The sequence below is a fragment of the Pan troglodytes genome, chromosome 5 (assembly GCF_028858775.2).
Source record: "Pan troglodytes isolate AG18354 chromosome 5, NHGRI_mPanTro3-v2.0_pri, whole genome shotgun sequence".
Taxonomy (NCBI): domain Eukaryota; kingdom Metazoa; phylum Chordata; class Mammalia; order Primates; family Hominidae; genus Pan; species Pan troglodytes.
Window position 1 is genome coordinate 108,164,565 of NC_072403.2, and position 21,073 is coordinate 108,185,637.

General features: G+C 35.9%; 1 long non-coding RNA gene across 1 annotated transcript in view; it reads right to left on the reverse strand.

Moving 5' to 3' along the window:
• The window catches only part of LOC104006929 (uncharacterized), a 312,910-nt gene that overhangs the window by 15,977 nt on the left and 275,860 nt on the right, over positions 1-21,073 (reverse strand). The window lies entirely within an intron of this gene.

Here is a 21,073-nt window from a genome sequence, read left to right on the forward strand (position 1 = left end):
AAAGTTATGTTGCCTAAGTCAAAAACTTAGAATTATCCTTAATTCTTCTTTTTCCTTTTCCCCACATTGAATTGACTATGATATTTCTCTTAAATATGTCACTTTTCTTCTGATCCACTGCATGGCTTCATTTAGTCAATAGAGCCTTCAATATTTCTTACCTGGAGTAAAGCAATATCTTCTTAAAGTCTCAAAAATCTACACTCAACATTGCCACCACTGGAAAAAAAAAAAAAACACAGAGGAAAGGTGATACAGAGAGAACTCAGCTTAGAGTGTTGATTAACCAGTAGTTTTTCCCCAAAGTCACATAGTTATTAGGATTTTTCATTGGTTCCTCATATTTCTTAGGATGAATTCTTTATCTGGGAGCAGATCATATACTGTCCTTTAACATTTGACTTCTATTACATTTTCTAAGCTCTTTTTTGCTCCCTTTTATTACCCTATAACGTTTCCTCATCTTTGATACCTCTCATACCACCCAGAGCTCAGAAAGCTTTTCTGCCCAGTGAATTCTCAGCATCCTTAAGATTATAGTCAAGGGTCATATTCATTATGATGCAAAATACATTTCAGATGTAAAATATATTTCAGATGTGTTCAAAGGCCAAGAGGCAAGTAAGGTTATTAGCAATATCCTGGAAGAAATGAGTTGTGAGACAGTCCTTGAAAGAATAATTTAGTTAAACAAGCAGAACATGTGGATAGACCTTCCAATGAAACAAGACCAAGGTCTTGGGAACAGCATACATTGAATAAATATGGCTCATCTTAGTTGTATGTTCATGAAGAAGAATAGTGTTAGATAAGGCATTAGTGATTTAAAAATGAAAAGGTCAGAATATAGGGAGCTTGACATTCAAACTGATAAATGTAAACTAGGTTGGTTGATTTGAATTGAGTTAGTTTGATTTGATTCATACTGCTGCATGATTTAAAGTCACCGAATAATTATGGGCAGATGTATGGGTGTGTGCAAAGCCACGAAATGTATCTTTTTAAAACTCTAAATCATTACAAAATGTAAACTAGCATCATAACATCTTATCCACCCTCATGGCCTATTCCAAGGTGTTTCAGTGGACAATGTCTCCCTTTGGCTGAGAGAAACCATGTGATATCGTGGCTCTAAGTGTTTGGGTTCTGAGGCTGGACTGCTCACATTCTACAGCTCTTCCACTTCCAGTGGTGTGGCCTTGGGGAAGTTATTTCACCCTTCTTCACCTTAATTTTCTTGTATGAAAAGAAGGAATAATGACACTTTCTCCTAAATTGTAAAGATAAATGAGTTAATGCACATACATTATTTAGAACATTATCTGACACCGCAAGCACTCAATATCTCAGCTATTATTTTAAAAGGAACACAAACATTTTTATAATACATCTTTTCTTCAGTTCCCCCAGTCACTATTAAATCATTGTCTTTTAACATTTTTGTTGTTGTTGTTAAAAACATAGATCTTCAGGCCTAGCGTGGTGGCATGTACCTGCGGTACTAACTACTCAGAAGGCTTAGGCAGGAGGATCGCTTGAGTCCAGGAGTTCGAGGTTGCACTAAGCTATGATTATTGTGCCACTGCACTCCAGCCTTAGTGATAGAGACCAAGTCACTCTGTCACTTTGTTTGTCAAAACAAAACAAAACAAAACATAGATCTTCAAGTTACTGCTCTATTCTGTCTATTCTAGATAGAAGATGGTTTTCTTTTTTTTTTTTTTTTTTTTTAAAGACGGAGTCTCGCCCTGTTGCCCAGGCTGGAGTGTAGTGGTGCAATCTCGGCTCACTACAAGCTCTGCTTTCCGGGTTCACGCCATTCTCCTGCCTCAGCCTCCCGAGTAGCTGGGACTATAGGCACCCACCAAGACGCCCGGCTAATTTTTTGTATTTTTAGTAGAAACGGGGTTTCACTGTGTTAGGCAGGATGGTCTCGATCTCCTGACCTCGTGATCCACCCACCTCGGCCTCCCAAAGTGCTGGGATTACAGGCATGAGCCACCGTGCCTGGCCAGAAGGTGGTTTTCCTCACAGAGAAGAGTCCTAGAACATGACTGGATGCTTCCTACAAACAGGAGGAATATAAATTTTTGATAGTCTACGCTCAGTAGTTAGGTACTCTGAAAAAAAAATTCCACACAGAACAGATTCTGATTTGGGAATTACATCTGAAGTAAGCTGGCAATAGTAATAACTCATATTGTAAGTGGTCCGACAACCTTTTCTGAGCATAGAACTGGCTTGAGAGAAACTGAAACTCCTTTCCAAATGGATGATGGAGTTTTGCCCTCCTTGTCTTTTGTTTTCACTCTATCTTATACTGTAAAAAGGATTTTTTAAAAATTGGAATACCTTTATCAACAGATAGGTTGCCATAATTCGGGAGGAAAATATGCCCAATTACCAAAAACCAGCAAGGACACAAATACCTAGAATATACAATCTGGTAAAAGAAACCAAATAGATTATTCTTTAAGGTCCAGTGTCCATTTGGGATTGCCAGATTCTGTCAAAATGTTAAATATTATGCCCAAAAGCTAGAGGCAGACCTAAAACTCAGGATTTTATTTATTCAAAGCCAAATTATGTCAAGCCAAAATTCTAATTTTAGAGTATATGAGTTTAGAATTACAAGAAAATATTTGTATGGCCATTTAGCCATTTATTAAATTTGTCAACACATGGTATTTAGTTTAGTAAATGACCATGTTTGCAAATGATCACTCAGACTGAACACTGCATCAAATGGTGTCCCTTAAGTCTATGTTCCAAATTATGCTAGTGCCAACGTTTTTGATCTTACTTATTTCTCCTTGCCCTCAACCTAATCATCTCCAGGCTCAAATGCCTTTACAACATGGCATAGTTGAGCATAGTGAAACAGGACAAACTAGAACTTGTGGCCTAGAATTACTTTTGCCAAGTGAAGCAGGGCAGGTACTAGAAAGGTAGACCCAAGCTGTAGGTGCTAAAAGAAAGTTTATTCTAGAAAGTTAAGTATTAATGTGATTTCACAAGTTAGGGAAACAGGCAACAAATGATATTCCAGGGACAGACAAGTGATTCTACAGACAAGGTAGAATAAGGTAGAAAAGAGAAACAAATGCATATATATATGTGAAATGCAGTAGCAAAAAAAGGGTAGCAGAACATGGCATAGAAGGTAGGAGGAGATGTCAGGAAGAAGAGAAGGAGGGGAGAGGGAGTGGCTGGGATCCCATTAATCTGAGAGAAGGCTCACCAAGTACAGATGTGGATGCTACAGACATATACGTTTTATATTCTGTGCTAAGTACACTTTGGGATGTCTATTTTTAAAAGATCACCTCAGGCCGGGTGCGGTGGCTCACGCCTATAGTCCCAGCACTTTGGGAGGCTGAGTCGGGTGTATCATTTGAGGTCAGGAGTTCAAGACCAGCCTGGCCAACATGGTGAGACCCCATCTCTACTAAAAATAGAAAAATTAGCTGGGCATGGTGGAAGGTGCCTGTAATCCCAGCTACTTGGGAGGCTGAGGTAGGAGAATCCTTTGAACCCAGGAGCTGGAGCTTGCAGTGAGCCGAGATTGTGCCACTGCACTCCATCCTGGGCAACAGAGTGAGACTCTGTCTCAAAATATGTAAAGAAATAAACAAAATTAAAAAAAAAAGATAGCCTGACTAAGCAAGAAAAAAAATTAAGAAGATAACTGTTTTCCTTACTTTATGAGTAGGAAAAAGTACTCTTTTGATCCTTACTAGGATCAAAATAGCAATGATCATTTTAGTGTAGAAATGAACTGTAACCATAAAATCAAACTATATCTCTTCTGTGTGCATGTCTGTGTGTATGTGTGAATGTGTGTATGTGTCAGTTTAGAACTAAAATGACACAAGATAGTGCTAGTTTCTTAATTCAGTCTTTAAGAATTGCATTTCCACATTTTTTAATGTTTTAACTTCCCATTTTATGAGAACTTAAGAATTGTAAAAAAAAATTAAAAATTTTTGCAGGGTTCTGCTATAACCCTCATCCAAGTTTCCTTAACTATTAACATCTTGTCAAATGTTAACATAGTATAAAGATCAAAAACAAAACTTTCGTACAATATCATTAACTAATCTATAGACATAACCTGAATTTTACCAATTGCCCCACAAATGGCCTTTATCAGGATCAGGATCTAATCCAAGTTCACACATTGAATTTAGTTGTCATGTCTCCTTAATTTCTTCCATTCTGAGACATTTCCACAGTCCTTTGTCTTTTATGACTGATACTTTAGAAGAGTACTAGCAAGTTATTTTGTAGAATATTACATTTTTTCTTTTTTTTAATTGTACTTTAAGTTCTGGGATACATGTGCAGAACGTGCAGGTTTGTTACATAGGTATACTTGTGCCATGGTGGTTTGCTGCACTCATCAACCCATCATCTAGGTTTTAAAGCCCTGCATGGATTAGGTATTTCTCCTAATGCTATCCCTCGCCTTGCCCTCCACCCCCCAACAGGCCCCAGTGTGTGATGTTCCCCTCCCTGTGTCCATGTGTTCTCATTGTTCAACTCCCACTTATGAGTGAGAACATGCGGTGTTTGGTTTTCTGTGCATGTGTTAGTTTGTTGAGAATGATGATTTCAAGTTTCATCCATGTCCCTGCAAAGGACATGAACTCATTCTTTTTTGTAGGTGCATAGTATTCCATGGTGTATATGTGCCACATTTTCTTTACCCAGTCTATCATTGATGGGCATTTGGGTTTGTTCCAAGTCTTTGCTATTGTTAATACTGCTGCAATAAACATACATGTGCATATGTCTTTAGAGTAGAATAATTTATAATCCTTTGGGTATATACCCAGTAATGACATTGCTGGGTTAAATGGTATTTCTGGTTCTAGATCCTTGAGGAATCGCCATATTGTCTTCCACAATGGTTGAACTAATTTACACTGCCACCAACAGTGTAAAAGCGCTCCTATTTAGCTTCTGCACAGCAAAAGAAACTATCATCAGAGTGAACAGGCAACTTACAGCATGGGAGAAAAATTTTACAATCTATCCATCTGACAAAGGGCTAATATCCAGAATCTACAAGGAACTTTAACAAATTTAAAAGAAAAAAAAAAAAACAAACAACCCCATCAAAAAGTGGGTGAAGGATATGAACACACACCAAAAGAAGACATTTATGCAGCTAACAAACATATGAAAAAAAGCTCATCATCACTGGTCATTACAGAAATGCAAATCAAAACCACAATGAGATACTATCTCACGCCAGTTAGAATGGCGATCTTTAAAAAGTCAGGAAACCACAGACGCTGAAGAGGATCCACATTTCAATTGTAAGGAATTTTACAACTTTACAGCTTGTAAAGTAGTCATTCAAATCTACTTATTTATTTATTTATTTATTATAGGTGAGGGCTTGCTATTTTGCCCAGGCGGACCTTAAAATCTGGGCTCAAGGGATCTTCCAATCTCAGCCTAATGAATAGCTGGGACTACAGGACTAGGACCATGCCTGGTCTCATTTAAGTCTACTTTCTAAAATGGTCAATCAGCAAATGTTATATCTTCAATCAGATCTAGAAATAAAAATGTTAACGTACTTCCCACCAGGTGTCTTAGAAAAACCGTAGAATCATTGTTTAGAGTTCCCAATGAATTAAGACACAATAAGATAATTTTCAACAAGTCTGAAACCTAAAATTCTCCAATATTGGCACCCTAGACCCTCAATAGTTACTTAATAACAGGAAATATGCAAATGAAAATCTTTATTCTACCTAAAAGTAGGAGAATACATTGATTTTATGATACAACATTTATTTCACCTGAATTATTCAGAAAACTTTATACAGCTTTTTGCAATTAATCACCTATGGATTCATGTTTGGATTATTTCATAAGAGATGCTTTATTTATAGTCACTTAATTTGATGGCAAAATATTTCCAGTTTTGCTGGAAATGTGATTTCATGTGAGTTTTCTAACTCACAAAATTCACCTCAGAATCTTCTTATTTAATTTGTATCAATCAGTCAAAATTTTCTAATTATGTCCTTATGAGCCAAATCATTAATTTATTTATAAAATTTTAAAGTAAAATAAAAAATTCACGATTTCATTAAAATAGTTAAGCAAGCACATTAATAATCTCTGTTGACACTATCTTTAGTTTTGTTACTAAAGTTATTTTCTTATTTCCAACTTTTATACATGATACATAAGAGTGTCATGTTTCTATCTACACCTCTAAATAAAGGATTTTTAAAACTTTTAATTTCTGTGGGTCCGTAGTAAGTGTATGTATTTACGGAATACATGAGATATTTTGATAGAGGTATGCAATGTGTAATAATCACATCAAGGTAAATAGGGTATTCATCACCTCAAGTATTTATCTTTTGTGTTACAAACAATCCAATTGTGTAATTTTTTTTTTTTTTTTTTTTTTTTTTGAGACGGAGTCTCGCTCTGTCACCCAGGCTGGAGTGCAGTGGCGCGATCTCAGCTCACTGCAAGCTCCGCCTCCCGGGTTCACGCCATTCTCCTGCCTCAGCCTCCAGAGTAGCTGGGACTACAGGCGCCCGCCACGACGCCCGGCTAATTTTTTTGCATTTTTAGTAGAGACGGTGTTTCACCGTGTTAGCCAGGATGGTCTCGATCTCCTGACTTCGTGATCCGCCCGCCTCGGCCTCCCAAAGTGCTGGGATTACAGGTGTGAGCCACCGCACCCAGCCAATTGTGTAATCTTTTAGTTATTTTTAATTGTACAATTAAATTATTTTTACTATAGTCACTCTGTTGTGCTAGCAAATACTAATTCTTATTCTTTCTGTATTTTGTACCCATTAACCATCCCCACTTGCCCTCCCCAGACCCCTCCACTCTTCCTAGCCTCTGGTAACCATCTATGAGTTCAATTATTTTAATTTTTAGCTCCCACAAATAAATGAGAATATGCAAAGTTTGTCTTCTGTGCCTGGCTTATTTCATTTAACATAATGGTCTCCAGTTCCACCCATGTTTTTGCAAATAACAAGATCTCCTTCTGTCTTATGGTTGAATAGTACTTCATTGTGTATATGTACCCCATTTTCTTTATCCATTCATCTGTTGATGAATGCTTAGGTTGCTTCCAAATCTTGGCTATTGTGGGCCTGGCATAGTGGCTCATGCCTATAATCCCAGCACTTTGAGAGGCCAAGGCAGATGGACTACTTGAGCTCAGAAACTTGAGGCCAGCCTGGGCAACATGACAAACCCCATCTCTACCAAAGAAAATAATAATAATAATAATAAAATAAATAAATAAATAATAAAATAAAAAAAATTAGCCAGGCATAGTGGTGAATGCCTGTAGTCCCAGCTACTCCAGAGGCTGAGGTGAGTGGATCAATTTCAGAGGTCGAGGCTGCAGTGGGGTGTGATCATGCCACAGCACTCCAACCTGGGTGACAGAATGTGACCCTGTCTAAAAAAATAATAGATAAAGAAAAAACAAACAAATCTTGGCTATTGTGATAGTGCTCTAATAAACATGGGGGTGTAGATATCTCTCCAGTATACTGATTTCCTTTCTTTTGGGTATATACCTAGCAAAGGGAATCACAGAGTAGCTCTATTTTCAGTTTTTTGAGGAACCTCCAAAGTGTTCCCCATAGTGGTTGTACTAATTTACATTCCCACCAACAGTGCATGAGGGTTTCCTTTTCTCCATATCCTCATCAGCATTTGTTATTGCTGCTCTGTAGGAGTTACAACTCCTACAGAGTTGTTTGAATTTCTAATATATTCTGGTTTTTAATCCGTTGTCAGATGGGTGGTTTGCAAATATTTTCCCCCATTCTGTGGATTGTCTCTTCACTTTGTTTCATTCACTGTGAAGAAACTTTTAACTTAATGTGATTCTATTTGTCCATTTTTGCGTTGGTTGCCTGTGCTTGTGGGGTAAAGATAAGTTTTTTTAAACTAAAACCATTTGTTTAATCCAGTTATAAGAAATCTCAAGTTTATATTGATTTATTGATCTCTACTTTTGAAATTTGAGAAGAATGTGAGGTTTTACCAAGTTCTTCTGTTGCAATAAAATTTGTGATTGAGGTATTTCTGAAAAAAATGCTAATAAGATAAACCAAGATGAGCTAAAATAAGCCAAAAGGGGGCTTAAATCAAAGTATTCTTAAGTGGCTTAGAGAACTCAAGGTGCCAGGCCTTCTGAGAGTCCTGGACTTGGAATAGGGAAGCTTGCAGGAATCTCCACAGTGCTCTACGGTTGTGGGTATGACTTAATGTGAACAAGTGTGGATTTCTGCACATCTGTTTTAACGTGTGGGTTGGTGTGTGTGTGTGTGTGTGTGTGCACATGCACATGCTCATGTATAATTGTGTGTATCTGTGTTTTGTGTGGGTGAGGGGTGTTAACATCTTTACTTTTTCTCATCTTCATGCCTTATTCTTCTCTCTGGACATAGAATTGTTATGTTTCTCAGTGTACATAGGGGTAGATGAAAACTCAGCTCCGCAATTCTGAGTTTACAACTTGCTTCCAGTCACATATGGGCATTAACTGTTTCCTGCTTAGGTTAGTTATCTTTCCCCCAGGTAAGTACTCAGAGACAGGAAGTAATTTATCTGGGCCGACTTCTTTCTATTGGCTACTGCATCAAAATCTCTGTAACAGTCCTTCCAAAGTTTGTATACCACAGTGATACCAATAGTTCTTTCTCCAAAATAAATAAATAAATCCTGGTCATACATAAATGATTATAATAGTAAATATAGACTGAGGGTTTTCAGAGGGCAAGGTTGTATTCTAAGTACAAGTATTATTTCATTTAATCCTCATAACACTACAGTTCCAGCATTACCTCTTTTTTTCCCAACCAAAAAGTTGGGAAATTCACCCAACTTTACACAGCTACAAAGTGTGAGAGCTGGAATGTGAGAGCAGGTCATCTGGCTCCAGGACCTCAATGCTCAACCACTTAACTCTACTGTTTGGAAACACTGGATTAAATGAGGTTGAACCAATATCTCATTAATTAATTAATTTTTGCTGTAGGATTTCTTACAACCTTTAATATGTTATAGTAAATTATGACTTTACAAGAGCAGGATATACCATAAAGTTTCCAAAACTTATATAATCATTTTTTCAATCATTTTTATTTTTATGGACTACTGTAAGGCACTAGTAGATGATTCCTTCTGAAATATGGCTATAATTTGCTTTTATTTCTGAGTTAATAAAATAATACATAAAAAACAATTGTGTCATAAGGAAAATGGAACAAAAATTAAGTATATTTATTTTCAGGTTTAATTTTAATTAGTTATAGAATTCTCATAGATTCTAAAATTAATGAATATGTCAACACTGGCAGACAAAATCAAATTTTGTGCAAACAACCCAACTCCTAAAATTATTCAAAAAAATCAAGAGTAAAGAAAGAAAGCAGCTCATTTTTCAGACAAATAACTGGAAGCAAAATGTTAACTAGTCCATCTATGGGACATAATGCTTCAAGAATTTGTAGTTCACAGCAATAGTAACTTAGGAAGGGTATAATTCAGTTAAATTCTTGGATGATAAATTTATAACGAATCCACAATGGAATCTAAGAAGCAATTCCTTTCTAGAAGAAGTTTAGGAAAGACAATAAGTTTCTCCTCTCACAAAACAACAATTAACTCATGTAACAAACATTTACTTAGTCCGTACTGGACGCAGGGAACTCTCCTGTATTTTTAGAAGACAATACCTGAATACAATGAATTATTTTGTCCTCACATCTCTCATGATATATCTTTATATATATATAACTCACACACTCGGGAGAAACCGCATTCAAAGGACAGAGAAATGCACATGAGATGATGAGGAAAGGCTTTAGAAAGTACATGGCACTTAAACTGGACAGGATGGACAGGGCAGGTATTAGGACAAGAAATAAGTGAATTGTAAGGAAAGGGAACACAATGACATGTAGAAAAGGTAAAATACAGGGCCAGGCACAGTGGCTCACACCTGTAATCTCAGCCCTTTGGAAAGCTGATGTGGGCAGATCACGAAGTCAAGAGATCGAGACCATCCTGTCCAGTATGGTGAAACCCCGTCTCTACTAAAAATACAAAAATTAGCTGGGTGTGGTGGTGCGCACCTGTAGTCCCAGCTACTTGGGAGTCTGAGGCAGGAGAATCGCTTGAACGCTGGAGGCAGAGGATGCAGTGAGCTGAGATTGTGCCACTGCATTCCAGCCTGGTGACAGAGCGGGACTCTCTCAAAAAAAAAAGAAAGAAAGAAAGAGAAAGAAAAGAAAGGAAGGAAGGAAAGAAGGGTAAAATACAGAGAAGAAAAAGAAATAATTCAGTTTAATTATAGCTTTTTGTCTGTAAAATAATTTTTGTCTGAGAAATAAGCAGGGAGATAGAGAGTGGAAACGAGTGTATTCCCTAGGGCAGAAAGTACCAAGTAGACAGTGCAGTATCATGGTTATGAGCATGGACTGCAAAGCCTGGAAAATGCCTTCCTGCTTCCAGTAGCAATGGTTCTCACTAGGAGTAATTTTGCTCCCCATGGGATATTTGGCAAATTCTGGAGACATTTTTAGTTGTCATAACTGTTTAATGTACTACTTAATATTTAATATTGTGGTAATTTAGAAGATTCAAAGTAATACTACATTTAACATTTAAGACAGTGACATTATAGCTACAACACACTGCTTACTGACATTTAAAGGAAAAAATATCATGACTTTCATTTCTGAAATCAACGGACTAAATGTTTCAGAAAAACTTTTCTGTTGAACATTACGACACTGAATGAACTGTAACGATCATCTTCTGAAAACAAATAGCTCGATGAGAAAGAATTAAAAGGCCAACGCACTGGGAAGAATGTGAATCCAGTGATTTTAACATGACAATTGGGAATATTTTGCCCTGGGATATTATCTAATCATAATTGCTCACCACTAAAAGCTGAGCTGCTTTTTATTTCAGGGATTTTTAACATCATCGCAAGTCTTGGGTGGCAAAAGTCAGCATTCAGGACCAATAAACAATGTAATCCTGCTACACTTCACTGTCTGGTTTGAGGTCGGGTCCAAAGAGCCACACAGCAGTATGAGGAGGAAAGAAGGAACTGCTCTTGTACAGACTGCAGTCAGATCATCTGAGTAGAACAGGAAACCTCATGCTCAAAGCACAGTTTCAAGTTATGTGGTCTAATAGTGACCTCAGGTACCCAGTAGAAGCAATAAAAATCTTTAAAGGATGATAAGTCATCCTGAGCTCCTGATTATTTTCTATAAATTATCTTCTTGAAACATTGTCTATTATGCAAAAATAAATAGGTAAATGAGGAAACTAATTATGGTAGAAAAGCAGGTAAAATCACTTCTGAAAAGTCAACAGAAATAGATTCAAAAGATCCCTGAGTTGAGGACACAGAGTTGGTAGTCTGGAGAGGCAAAGGCAGCCAGTCATATTTGTAAAGCACAGTAACAAATAGCAGGAGAGACAGAGACAGAGCTGGAGACAGAGAGAGAGAAAGAGAAAGAAAGAGAGAGAGAGAGAGATACTGAGATCTGAAGGTCTGCAGAGGGTTCCCGTATTCAGCTCACTAATCAGTTGATGCTTTTTAAAACATGTATGTGGGGAAATTACCTGAGGCCAGGGAAAGAACAACCTCAAAGGATTCATGGGTACAATCCTTGGGAATAATACAAAGCTGGGACTAGTTTGTGTTCCTACCAGTGAGTAAAGAAAACCCTTGAAATTAACAGGACTTTCAGTAAAGGATTCAAAATATATTGCCTCGGTAGGAGGAAATATTAGCCCTTGAGTACAGGCTGCTCTGATTCTGCCTGACAAAGCTTAAAAGCAATTCTTAACAGAACAAAACCATTTCCAAGTACTTTGACTGTGTCCAAACCAAAGTTCAAAAATATTTACAGACTTAAAATGTATATATTATTCAACAAGATAAAATATTTAATGTCTGGCATCAAGTCAAAAATTAAATTCAAATTAAGTAGGAGAAAGTAAATAATAAAAATGAGGACAGACACTAAAGAAAGAGAAAATGGAAAATGTATAGAGAAAATCAATGAAACCAAAAACTGATTCTTAGAAATGATTAATAAAATTGATCGATTTTTGGCTAGACTGGCCATGGAAAAAAGAAAGAAGACATAAATTACCAACACCAGAAGTGAGAGAAGTTATAGGACTATATATTCTAGAGGTATTAAAACACTAATGAGGGAATATTATGGACAACTCTAACCCAATAAATTTGACAACTTAGATGAAATGGAAAAAATTTTCAAAGACACAAACTACCAAGGCTCATTCAAAATAAAAAAATTATCTGAATAACCCAATATCTGTTTTCAAATTTTAAGTTTGTAGTTTAAAATCTTCCCACAAAGACATATCCCGGCCTGATGAATTACTGGCAAACTAAACATTTTCAGAAATTCAAGAGGGTATGTTTATTGTCTTTAGTGCAATGATGGCTTCACAAGTGTATACATATATCAAATCTTATGAAATTATATACTGTAAATATACGTCAGTTATACCTCAATAATCTGTTTAAAAAGGTTTTAAAAAGTATGTTTCCAGTAAATAAGCAATGGACAATTCCCACAGGAATATGTCCAACATTTATTAAGAAAATGCAAATAAAATAATATTGAAAAATTATTTTATACCTCTCACCAAATTTTAAAAGATCAAATAAATGCTCAGAAAATTGTGATAAGAATGGTATATTTAGATACTGCTGGTGGAATAAGCTTTCTTACCCATATGGAAAGTAATATGAAAATATATGTTCAGTAGTTTCTTGGAAATTGCAACTTTAATCAGAATGACATATAACAAAAACATTTGTTTTCTCATCTACATTACAAAAAAAATGCATTGAATGAAACAACCCTATTCCACGACAAGCTACATGTCCTTTTGCTTAAAGCAGTAGTATTCAAGAACCTATCAACAAAGTGAGGACTTACTATATTGTAGTAATGTGTGAGATATATGTGTGCGTGTGTGTGTATGTATCAGCTGTCATAAATAATTTGATACTTATGTTTCCAATAAACTTGCTTTTATCATATTGTAAGAAAATGATTTTAACTGGATCAAGATGTTTACTTCATTATATAGAATATTTAAAAAATTGAAACATTTCAAATACTAAAGAGTAGAAGAGGCATTACAAATCATGTTGCTGATACATTGTGAGACTCTTTGTAAGTCAAAAAAAAGAGTAAATGATCAAACAAGTGAAAACACAGATGTCGATATTATGCATATGTCATAGCTACAACTAGTTTTAAGTTTATGTTTTTGAATGAGTGAGACAACAAAGTCTGGATGTAATACTTCAAAATAAAAATAGTTTTGTTATGGTGGGGACAATATTGATGACTTTTTTAAAAAATTGATGTTGTTACATTAGTTTTAATTTAAAAAAGGCACTTCACTTGATCTAAATGTTTCTTACAATGTAAATTCTCTTTCAAGTTACTAATTCTTAAAATAGTTTTCTATTAGTGATAACTAATTTGTACTAATTTGTCTATATTCTTCTTTTTCCTCCTAATTTTATCAGAGAACTGAAGTACGGACCACAGTCATGGAATAGTGTGAAGCCCTAAAGTAGTTCATAACCTCATTAACATGACATTTATAGCTGAGCTAAGCGATCATGAATACGAACGCAACAGAGAGACTGAGTGAGGACATTTCTACTGTGATGGTTGTATTCTGTATTGTGCACTAAAACTAATAAGGCTTATGATAAAACTAACAAAAGCAATAACAATACCAAAAAAAGATTTGCACAAATATCCACAGAAATTTGCATCCTGCATCTTGGTCAGTTGATCCTTCTTGGAGATACAGATCCTTGAATGTATTTGCTTCAAATACAATCTTGTTTGGATAAAAGTGAAAACTGGCCTCAAGTTGCAGCTTTTATTTTTCATTTCTCTCTCCCTCTCTCTCCCTCTTTGGAGTTTCTATGAGCTTCACTCAAAGCAGCTTCACCAAACAGCTTAACTTTGGAGAAAACTTGGCAGATCTGGAAACCACGAAATACCCATCACCTCTGCATATTGCTAACATTTTCTCTTTATAAAAGCTTGTTTCTGCATGTTTCAAACATGTTTCTACACTAGGCAAAAGCACTTAGGAGCCAACCGTACTTTCCTATTTTTATTTTGACATAATTTCCCTATTTTCTCGTCACTTATAACCTAACTTGCATAATAGAAATACATATTTAAATCCCTTCAGCTATTTGTTAGGTTATTTATCTCAACACCCTATACTATATACCTCATTATAAGTCCATGGTTCTTTTTGCAGACTGCATATGAGTTTCTTAAATCTCTCCATTTGTAAATTTAGAAAACTTTTAGAACTTACCTAAGAGGATTGCTATGAGAATTAAATGAGTACAGACGTTTATGATCAATTTAGTAAAATATTTGTGATCATTATCATTAGCTTCTGTAATGGAAAGATAGATTTCTAGGTAAGCCAAACCTATCACATCTAAGTAGCTATTTTAAACACATGTTGCATATGGAAACAAGATGGAAAACATTATATCATGAATTTATGTTTTGATTATCAACATTATTAAATTTGCCCTTGTATGAAATATAATATTTAACCCCAAATCATTTTTTCCAGTATTTGAAAGAAGTTTACTTTTGAGGGGAATGTGTTGAGTCTAAACTAATGCTAACATGACTGCTTATTTTTTACCGCCTGACACAAAGTTATGATTCAAAAATTATTATTCAAATAGATTAAAAGCCAATTTAAGAATACAAAAAAATCTTAGAAAAAACTACTCAATTTTAATTTAGAGTCAAGAATAGAGTCTATACTACAATGGAATCTAGGGAAATTCTTGGCACACTTAAGGAATACTTCAATGTTCACTAACTCATCTCCTTCAAAAGTTATCATGAAACAAAAATGCAAGCAGAGACAAAGTGAATAAATAATATCAAATGGTTACATTAAAGGAGAAATAGACTTAACTTCTTCATAAAGCAATAAATAATTTCAGCCATCTAATCAAATTCCTTTATTTTATAAATAAATTGGAGTTCAGAGAAGTCAAATGACTTTCTCAAGTTTACATAGCTCATGGTAGGCAAGGTCTTAATTCCGAATGTTGTGTCCATCCATCTGTGATATCATGCTTCTATATCATGTCTAATAAGAAAAAGCACTCAATGAAGCATGCTACAAACATATATGCAATGATCAAGACTAAAATGTTGCTTATAAACCAAAGCACAAAAGGTATTTTAAAAGTTTTTCTCCTCTTCATTAGTTAGGACAGCAATTACTCATAAGTAGCCAGTAGCAAATTAAAATATCTTATTTATTACATGTTGACCACCACTATTCTTCTTGCTTGTCAAGCCAAGATTCAGCCAAAATTTCCACATGAATGTATTTGTAACAAGAAAATAACACTGTAAATAACTATTGTATTAGACTATTCTTGCATTTCTATAAAGAAATGCCTGAGACTGGGTAATTTATACAAAATGAGATTTAGTTGCCTCATTGTTCTGCAGGCTGTACAGGAAGCATAGCAGCATCCACTTCTGTAGAAGCCTCAGGAAGCTTCCAATCATGGCAGAAGCCAAAAGGGGAACAGGCACATCACATGGTGAATGCAGGAGCAAGCAAAGGAGTGGTGGCCACACACTTTTAAAGGGCCAGATCTCATGAGAACTCACTCACTATTGCGAAGATGGCACCAAGTCATGAGGGATCTGCCTCCATGAGCCAAACACCTCCCACCAGGCCCCACCTCTAGCACTGGAGATTACAATGCAACATGAGATTTGTGTGGGGGCAAATATCCAAACTATAGCAATTATTTTTAAACATTTGCCATTTCAATCAACACAATGTTTTAATTCATCTTCACTCATCTTCCATGTTTTGGTTATTAATTAGCAAGAGGTCTTACATTTGTATTACATTTGGAAGTATGGGTAAAACATATACCCTTATTTAATTAGGAAATATTTATTTAATTCTTCATTGCAAAAATATCTTCAGTAGAAACTGAAAAATAAAGTGATAAGCTCAAAGCATTAATCCAACTATCTTTTTTTAGAACTAGAAGAGATTATATGAATTATTGAGTTTCAGTGTCTTTATTATTGAAGAAACTGTAACACAGAGATTATGCACAGCTGTAGGGATATGACGGCAAGAACAGAAATACACTTCTTATGTTTTCTCATTCTTTCCTGAGATGGTCGAATATACCTTAAGTTATGTATCTAAAAATTTAAAGCCCCAGGATTGGGTTCTCAAGTTGATAACTGTATGACTATAAGCCCAGAATGATTCTAATGATAACGTTTTCAATTCTAATCTACCTTTAGAAAGTGTAATAAATCAAATAGGATCTTAGACACTTGCAGTCAAGCTTATCTCAGCTTTCCACCTTAAACTGCATTTACTGAATTTGCTTTATACGTCACAAGCCAGGTCCCATCCAAGAAGAAAGAACAAAGCCAATGATTGAAATGAAACAGAAATCAATGATAAAAACGGGAGGATATGAAAAAATAATTCTTTTAAAAGAAGCTTAATGTGCAAAAAATAGAAGTGCCGTTTTTGAGAAGGAATAAATATATTATGAAGGTGGGTGTTTATAATGGGTTAAAAAGAAGCTCAAGAAGCATAATTTACTAGAAACAAAAAACAAAGGTATATTTAACAACTGACACAGGAAGAATCTTCTTTCATGCATATAATTAGCCTGGAGGTTCTGATGGGAAAGAGATATAAGAATAAAAAGACATCTTTAATAAAAAAAAAAGGAAAGTCATTTTTTGCTCAAATGTCAGATGGCAAAATCAGCAAGCATAGGACTTCCCATACACCTAGGGCTCCCACCACCATAGGTAAAATAAAATGAGGAAAAAAGTCCTCCATAAGAACCTTGGGTTAGTAACTTACGCACACATGCACACACACATGCACACGTGCACACACGCACCCCCCCACCCCCACAAACACACACACACACATACACAGTTTGAGAGAAGGAAAAGGGCCATGGACAGGGACATTGCACACAATCCCATTCCCAACAGTGAATCAGTTCCCCAGGATGGGCTCCTGTTTCTAGAGCTCCTAACTGTCACCGTCTACCTTCTTCTAATCCAGGCCTCTTCCTGATTCCATTTCCATGCACCCCTTCACGGACCAGTGGGTTAGGATTCTAAAAATCTGTCCTGTTCTAGTAGATTAGTTTAAAACTATTAGTGTCACAGAATTAAAAGAAGTGAAGAGGTAAACTTCACTAATGGGCCAAAATGAAAAAAAGACAGCAAATATTGAGAGATATCCATCTGTCCACCAAAGCCAGCTTTCTAACTTCAAATAAAGAGTATTTAGTATCAGAATCTAAGGATTATTAAATCTGGAATAACTGGAAATTAATCTGTTTTCAGATATATAAGTAGTAGGGTTTTTTTCCTACTAAGTATAATCATTGGCTTGGAGTTAATAACATATTTTGGCCAGATGTTCACTGGTACTATGACAAATTATAATTCATATACATACATATTGTCTTCACATGCAGGTTACAGGATAAACAACACAGAAACACCCACATTCTGATGTCATGGATTGTTTCTTCTTGGGCTCAGGATAGCCTACAGTACACAACATCATCACGAGAAATAGTTTCCATCATCTATCATTCACTGCACATCATTGAAAACTGAATGTCTTCCCATCTTACTAGTTTTCCTAAAAGCAACCATGGTGAGTAAATCCAAACAACTGATTTTCGGATGAAGAAACTGTGGCCTCTACCTGGAGGGCCCCACAAATCAACAACATAAATAAATTTAAAAGAATCTTCTTTGTGTTGTGGACATTCAAAATCCTCTTTTCTAGCCTTTGAAAACATACAATAAATCCCAAAAATGTGTACAATTATTATGTGTCGACTAAAAATAGAAGGAAAAAAGAAACAGTCTTCTGACTCCCCTACATTGCATATGATAATACTGATACACAATACCTCATTCAGTGGCTCATGTTATTCACTGATGTGGCTGAGGTTCTCAATTCATTTTTTATCTAGTAACCTTGAGATTTTACACCACTTAAGTTTTATTACCTGGAAATTACATCTAATTTATCTCCACAAATACATTGGAATCAAATAAATGTAATGTAAATCAGTAATCAGGTGGCTTTAGGACCGCCTTTAATTAGACCTGTGGTAATTTGTCTAACAAATACATCACGTACAATCAAATTAATGTATATAATAAATTCTAAAGTGCCTCCTCTGCCATTGGAAGACTGCAAAGCATGCTGCATACCAAGTAGTATTAAAGGGTTCTCTGGCCTGCAGCTTTTCCACAATGAGTGTTTTTCCTTATTAGGGAGTTAGTCACCAACTCGTGTTCCATGCATGTTCCACCTCTTGTATGGGTAACCCAAAGCCACAACATGACCAAAGATTTCCCATGTAGCTTTTAAGTGATGCTTTCTGCTAGTGATATCCTGCCCAGCCCACAGCCTTTCTGTTATTAAAAATTCTCTTGGACTTATTTATAAATTTCAAAGGCCCCCTTTTTCAGCCACAGCACTCCACCTGTGATGATGCAAGTCAGCAGAAGGAGAAAATTGATCAACAGCTCCTTCTTGCACAAGAGACTCTGATATAGGGACAAAAGTATCAAATAGATTAATCCGTTCTAAGCACTTGAAGCTTCATAAACCTACATAAAGCAGGATCATATGGAGAAGGAACAGGTCTGTCTTCAGCTCTCAAATGCATTTCCAATCTGCCTTTCCATTTATCAGAAGCATCTTTAGTAAAATGGAGTTAATACTTGTGTCTTTCACCATAAATTAATAACTCAGTTATTTTCTTCAAATACTCTTTACTCCAAAAATCCTTAAGACATCATGCTCTGTCAACTACTAAGGTGTTTTACTCGTTGGCTCTACTGGTAACTTGTTCAAAGCATACTCCTAGGCTGCATTCTCTTGAATTATTCAGATAAAAATGCTGCTGCCATTCTTTTTAGCTGCTCTACAGGAAAAAAATGCCATTGCCCCATATTAAATTTTAATGATTATAAGCAGACTTCATTTAACATAGAATGAGGATTTTATACATGATATGGAAAATTATTTATTTAATGTCTGGTATTATTGTTATAATTGTTATTATCTGTAATTAACACTATCATTTATTATCTGAATACCACAAACATGTACTACAGTAGGTCTTTCATTTACATTATCCTACTTAATACTCAAAAGACAAAACCCTACGCTGAATATTTTAGCCCCATTTTTCAGAGGTAGAAACTGAGTTTCAGAGAGGTTGTCTAAAGATAATTGGTTCATTGACTGGCAGAACAGAACCCAGATTCATCTGACTCCAAAGACAGCATCCTATCTATTCAGCAATGCTGACTCTGTCCACAAAAGTTTTGAAGTATCTTATATTAGGATTTAAGAGCTCTGTTTCTCCACTTCATTCAGTTATAAATTAAAGTATTTTCTGAGATTCCTAAGTGCCAGGCAAGAAGTAGAGACAGGTGGAGCACTGAAGAGAAAAACAGACCTGATTCCTACCCTAGTGAAGTTTACCAACCCATAATCACACAAATAAATACAAATTGACAGCTGCGACAAGTGCTATGAAGAAAGAGTATGTATTTTTCAGGAAGATAGGTATTTGCAATATCTCTGGAGCAGTTGGGTGAAATGTATTTTCAATGAATGGAAAAGGCTCAGTGACCAAAGCTAGGCTGGGACAAGATGAGGCAGAGCAAAAGCATGTATGTGGTCAGGAATAGAGAAGGCCATGCCACGGGAGCAAAAGGAGCTCTGCTATGAATCAGAAACTCAGGCTGCTAACATTAACTCACACCATTAACTCTCACGATTGTGTTTAGAGGATAAATTATTGACCTCCTCTTACCCAGGTGGAGATGGAAATTACAATGACTATCGAGTCCCGGAGCCAGGAAGCAGAAAGGCTGAGTTGATTTGGAGACTGCTTCATCTGAAAGTAGGCATGTTGTCACCACGCTACGCTGCCTCAGAATTTGCCTTTTAGGCAAGCTGTTTTAGACAAACACACACAGGTGACCATCAGCTAAAACTTTTCAAAACTGATTAAGAACTTTGTGACAAGTCTCCACTGAAAAATCTCTTGAAATGACAAGAGCAAAAGGATGAGGGATCTATTAAAAGTGCAAATCATTTTTCAAAAGTATCGCTGATGTGAAATAACACTTGGATGTGAATTTGATAAACATACCAATCCTTGCCTCCTCTTTTTTCTTTCTAAACTTCAACTCAATGCACATCTTTGAAAGATTCGTTCAAATCTCCTCGGTTCCAGGGAATGCTGACGTTTCATTGGAATTCTCTCAAATTGTTGCAGACTAGGAATCCAAACAAATGCCAAGTAACTATGTCAGTAAGAGTAGATGTAGCTGCAAATATTTCCAAGTGAGATAGTGCAACTTTGCATCTGCTGGAATACATTCATTTCTCCTTGCAATAGAAGTAAGTTTGATCTAGGAAATGTGGCTTATTTATATGGAGATTTCTAATATCTCACAAAACTAACATAAAAGTGTTTATACAAGACCCATATCCTACACTTGTATAAAAATTCCTTGTAAGAAATCTTGTGCTTTGTTGTGCAAAATGTCTTCTAAGGCACATCACAGGAGTGCTGGGATCATGACCTAAGCTGCTTCAGACTCATTGTTTGAACCCCACTGGAGACTCTCCTACTGACCTCTCAGTCTCCAGATTAATACTTGCACTGAAATGACCCTGTTTCTTACCATTATTTCTGAAAGGTTTCCTCATTCCTTAAGGTCCAGTGTAAATAATTAATATTTTAGGAAGCTTCCCAGATGTCCTATGAATTATTTTTCTTCCCTACACTCCCATGAGACTTTTTTCTGTCTTTACTATTACACTTATTCCGGAATGATGTATTAGAAATGTGTCCTATCTC